At 36.4% G+C, this 6,000-nt stretch overlaps 1 protein-coding gene and 1 long non-coding RNA gene across 25 annotated transcripts in view; one reads left to right on the top strand and one right to left on the bottom strand.

The window, feature by feature from the left end:
- The window catches only part of LOC106868745 (FH1/FH2 domain-containing protein 1), a 357,696-nt gene that overhangs the window by 19,983 nt on the left and 331,713 nt on the right, over positions 1-6,000 (top strand). The window lies entirely within an intron of this gene.
- LOC128248733 (uncharacterized) overlaps positions 1-6,000 on the bottom strand; it is a 181,110-nt gene that overhangs the window by 3,503 nt on the left and 171,607 nt on the right. For 3 of the 4 annotated variants that reach the window (XR_016243194.1, XR_016243191.1, XR_016243193.1), the window contains one exon: positions 1-1,713. This exon is cut by the window's left edge. This is a non-coding gene — a long non-coding RNA (uncharacterized LOC128248733). The remainder of the gene's footprint in view (positions 1,714-6,000) is intronic. The other variant, XR_016243192.1, reaches the window with a different exon arrangement.

Genomic DNA, 6,000 nt, shown 5'->3' with positions numbered 1-6,000 from the left:
ATTCTTTAACCTTAACAGCCTGTTCTTTTTTTTCTTTTTTTTTTTTTCTGGAATTTGACTCGAAAGAGAGGATAGTAGGGCGGAAGCAAAATAATAAAAGTGATAATAATGATAGCTAATATAGCCAACCGTCTGCACATTTTAGGAATTGGCTGGGTATGTAGTTTATTATATCGATCGAAGTACTTGACTGTTGCTTTATCACCACCGGAAGGATGAAAGACAAAATTAACTCGGGTAAGGGGTTCAAAGTGAAAACAGGAAGAGACGGAACTAAATGCTGGAAAGCACTCTAGCGATTCTGCCAACCTAGCATCGACTCCTGAACTTGAATGAGTTTGAATAATTCACCTTTGGAAACATGTGTGTTTTGCTCAACATCCTTAAACAAACCTTGTTCAGGGACCTTTTGAGCGGAATGGGCTACTCGACCTGAAGAAAATTCTAACTGGGCCCCACCTGCGTGGTTATGCGCTGTTTATTTTGATATGAGATCACCATGTCGCGTACATATGGTTGTGATGCATGTGCCTGGTGTACCCTTATCAGACGGGTAGTCATGATGGGTATAATGGGCTTCCTATATTTTACCCCAGTGTCACTTTGATGGCATGCACTGCTCTCTCACTCAATAATAATAATAATAATAATAATGGTTTCAAATTTTGCCACAAGGGTAGCAATTTTGGGGGAGAGGATGAGTTGATTACATCGACCTCAGTGTTCAGCTGGTATTTATTTAATCGACTCCCGAAAAGATGAAAGGCAAAATCGACCTCGACGGAATTTGAACTTGGAACGTAGCGACGGGCGAAATACCACTAAGCATTTCGCCCAGCGTGCTAACGATTCTGCAAAAAAAAAAAAAAATGATAATAAGTAAATAAATAAAAGAAAGAAAGAAATATTGAAATACATAGCGAAGACAAAAACGTGTGGTATGTAAACATAATAAATACATACATACATGCAGACGATCATATACCATATACACCGCACACATAAGAAGGTTTCCGAAGTTAAAACATGAAACCTTCTTATTCTTTAATGCGTTGCCAATGTTTAACAGTTTCTAAGGACTATTTCCCAGAAAGTAATAACAATAAGAGCTACCCACTTGTTATATTTCATGTCTCCTAAATACCTGACAAATGTTGTTATCTTAGAGTTCGTGGGAGGTCCGTCGTTATCGTTGAAAACCTGGTGGCGCTGTTGTTGTTACATAGGCTGTTTCTGGAATCGCGCAATAATATGGTGGAGTTCCAACTGTTATGTTTGTTTGTGAAAACGTTCGTGTATCCACACACACACATAGATTCGTATCATACATGCATACATACACACACACACATACACATACACAGATATATATATATATATATATATATATATATATAGGCATATACGCACATATGTTTCCATATATACATACACACAGGCACGCACATACGCACACATACCACACACATACATGCATTTGAATGTATATATGTCTGTATATATGAATGTTTGTATGTAGATATATATTGTGTGCGCACGCGCATGCATGTGTGTGTGTGTGTGTGTGTGTGTGTGTGTGTGTGTGAGTGTGTGTGCGTGTATATAGTTATCTATGGTGGTCATTATCAGAAATGAAATTCTAGTGCTTTTTGGTTTGCTTTTTGTTTTCTTTTTGGTTGTTTTTTTTTTTCAAAACCATTGATTACTTCCTTGCTAAAAAGAAAAAAACAAGAAACAATTAAAAATAAGGACAATAAAGTAAAGAAAAAAACAATAAAAATACAATAAGGAAAGAATGGAAAGTAGAAGCCAAACAAAGAAGAGTATAAAAACGAAAATATAAAAGTAAAAAAAAAATTAAAAACTAAAATTATAAATAAAGGCATGAAAAGGGAAAAAAAACTGAAATAAGTAAAAGAAACAAATGAAAAGTGTAAAATAAAATAAAAACTAATAAACAGGAAAGAAGAAAATCCTGAAGATAGAAAGGAAGAAATTTTATGAAAGAGTGTCACATAAATAGATAAAAACTCTTGTGGAAGATAATTCTAAGAGCTAGTGTTGTTGACATCACGAACTTTTGTTTCTAGATGTGTTTATTTTGTGGGCATTCTTTTCTGCTCGAGGCACAAAGCCCGAAATTTGTGGAGGATGGGATTTAATTTACCGACCCCAGAACGCAACTGGTACTTAATTTATCGTCCCCCGGAAGGATGAAAGGCAAAGTCGACCTCGGCGGAATTTGAACTCGGAACGTAAAGACAAACGAAATACCGGTAAACATTTCGCCCGGCGTGCTAACGTTTCTGCCAGATCGCCGCTTTACTCTTGTGGAAGATAATTGGTACTATTTACCGCAACTGCTACTTAATTTATCGACCCCCGAAAGGATGAAATGCAAAGTCGACCTCGGCGGAATTTGAACTCGGAACGTAAAGACAGACGAAATACCTATTTCTTTACTGCCCACAAGGGGCTACACACAGAGGGGACAAACAAGGACAGACAAACGGATTAAGTCGATTATATCGACCCCAGTGCGTAACTGGTACTTAATTTATCGACCCTGAAAGGATGAAAGGCAAAGTCGACCTCGGCGGAATTTGAACTCAGAACGCAGTGGCAGACGAAATACCGCTAAAAAAACAGACGAAATTCCGCTGAGCATTTCGCCCGGCGTGCTAACGTTTCTGCCAGATCGACGCCTTACTCTTGTGGAAGATAATTCTCAGAGTTAGTGATGTTGATATCACCGACTTTTGTTTCTAGATCTGTTTATTTTGTGGACCTTAAGATAGCTTTACAGCTTGAAGATGTACGTGTTTGTGTGTCTGTGTGTGTGAGCGAGAGAGGGAGATGGAGAGAGGGAGAGAGTGTGAATGTTGTGAATGTATATATGCACGAATGCAAATATATACTTATGTATATACATGTACATATGTATGTGTGTATATAAGTATATATACACATTCTTGAGTAAATAGATAGATAGATAGATAGATAGATAGATAGATAGATTACACATGTGGCAAAAAAGAAAGCAATGAACCATTACATACATATGTTGCTGTCTGATAAACTACATCAAGCGCGCGCACGCAAACATACATATATGTGTCTGTGTGAGTGTAGGTGTGCGCGTGTGTACTTATATATATGCATATATATATATATATATATATATATGTATATATATATATATATATATATATATATATATATATATATATATATATATATGTATATATATATATATATATATATATATATGTATATATATATATATATACATATATATATATATACATATATATATGCATGTTTATAGTTATATATGTGCATACACGCACATACACATACATGTATGTGTGTGAGTGAGGGTGTGTGCGTGGCTGTGCTTATATATATGTACATCACCTCCAAACCTTCTAATATATATATATATATATATATATATATATATATATATATATATATAAATGAGAATGTGTGTCTGTCTGTCTGTCTGTCTGTCTGTCTGTCTGTCTGTCTGTCTGTCTGTCTGTATGTCGGTCTGTATGTCTGTCTGTCTGTCTGTCTGTCTGTGTGAATCCCTAAAACTCGAGAACTACGCAACCAATTTCATTCAAATTTTACACATGCCTTACTTAGGGTTCTAGTTGTGTTTTAGTCAAAAAAAAAGTACTGAATGGATCTTTATGAAATTTTGGAAATTATATTCTTTGCATAACGGCCATAACTCCCATGAAAATTCATATATTTTTGATGTTGATGAAATTTTAACCCGAACATAACAGATGAGCATTATTTAGAAAATGATGTCACACGTTATCGAGGCTACCATTCTTTCTGGATGTGCAAAAGGGGATGACGTCTTTATTCCAAGAATTCCTCTTACTCCATCAGGAGCAGACATTCCTTTTACATTCAGAAGACTACAATTCCCCCATCGTGTGACTTTTGCCATGTCCATAAACAAATATCAGGGTCAAACACTGTCTGTACCTGGTCTTCTCTTGGAGGAGCCCTGCTTCTCACATGGACAACTGTATGTTGGCTGCTCAAGAGTGGGCAGCAACAAAAAAACCTATTTGTATATGCTCCACAAGGGAAAACAAGGAACATAGTTTACAATGAGGTGTTATAATCACAACAGCAAGAAAGTATGTACATGATCACCTTCTTTTACGAAACTTCATTGACTTTCATATATTTATATTGATATACATATATATACGTGTGTTTGGGTGCGTGTGTGTATATACATCGCTATATATAAAGATGATGCGTAGTCTAGACGGCGTTTTTAGATTTCATTATTCTCTTTAACCCGGGCAACGCCGGGTATTTCTGCTAGTATATATATATATATATATATATATATATATATATATATATATATATATATATATATATATATATATATATATATATATATATGTATGTATATATATATATATATATATATATATATATATGTATGTATATATATATGTGTGTGTGTGTGTGTGTGTGTGTGTGTGTGTGTATGTAAATTTATAAACACATATACATGCATATCTATAGTTATATATATGCATACACACACACACATACATATATGTATGTATATATGTGTATGAGTATGTATGCATGTATGTATGTATGTATGTATGTATGTATGTATGTATGTATGTATATATGTATGTATGCATGTATATATGTATGTATGTACGAATGTATGTATACCATAGTGCTTAAACTACAGAACACTCCCTTCATCAAGTTCCGATCGTACATACATGCATACAAATATATACACGAAGACAAATATACGCACACAGATACGTATAAATACGCTTGCGTTCATGAAGACAGAATTTGTCTGATACACTACATCAGAAATATAGACTTATATAGAAGCTAAACAGACACCGGGACGCATACTCAAACACACACACACACACACACACAGACTTTAAGCACAAACATACAAACACAAACACACATACATTTACTTCTTGTCATACAGATATATTTGGATAGACACTGTCGTTATATACGCATCTTAACTGAGGTCGACTTTGCCTTTCATATTTTCGAGGTTGATAAATTTATTACCAGTTGCGTAGTGGGGTCGATCTAATCGACTGCTCCCCCTCTCCAAAAATGTCGGGCCTTGTGCCTAGAGTATAAAAGAATATACGCATCTTAAGCTTGTATAGAGTGGTAAGACGTTTGCTTCCCAACCACATGGTTCCGGGTTCATTCCCACAGCGTGGCGCCTTGGGCATGTGTCTTCGACCATAGCCTCGGGCTGATCAAAGCCTTGTGAGTGGATTTGGTAGACGGAAACTGAAAGAAGCCTATCATATGCATATGTATGTGTATATGTGTGCGTGCGCGCGCATGCATCTTTGTGTCTGTGTTTCTCCCCCACCGTCACTTGACAACCGGTGTTGGTATGTATACATCTCTGTAACAGCGTTTTGGCAAAAGAGACTGTTAGAATAGAATCAATCTTAAAAAATAGTAATAAATAATGATCGGCTAAAATTCTTCAAGGTGCTGCCCCAGCATGGCCACATTTAATGTCAAACAATTAAAAAGTAAAAGATACCTGCCTAATTATTATGCAGAACATACATTTATCTCTATGTAAATACACACGATCGAACCTACACTGTGCCTCTTCCCCTCACTGTCTCTGTCTCTCTCTCTGTCTCTCTCTCTCTGTCTCTCTCGCTCTCTCTCTCTCTCTCTCTCCCTTTCTCTCATTTTTCTTATCTACTTATCTTTCTATGCATTCGTGTGCGTGTGAGCGGCGTACGTATGTGCATGTCTGTCTATCTGTCTGTTTACGTGTGTGTGTGTGTGTGTGTGTGTGTGCGCGCGCGCGTGCATGCGTGCGTGTGTGTGTGTATGTGTGTGTGTGTGTGTGTGTGCGCGTGTGTGTACACATGTGTATCTGTGTATGAGTGTGTCTCTGTGTGCTTGTGTATACGTTTGCCAAACTGCAAC

Source organism: Octopus bimaculoides, chromosome 9 (genome assembly GCF_046866305.1).
Source record: "Octopus bimaculoides isolate indiv1 chromosome 9, ASM4686630v1, whole genome shotgun sequence".
Taxonomy (NCBI): domain Eukaryota; kingdom Metazoa; phylum Mollusca; class Cephalopoda; order Octopoda; family Octopodidae; genus Octopus; species Octopus bimaculoides.
This window is presented reverse-complemented; position numbering and strand designations above follow the sequence as displayed.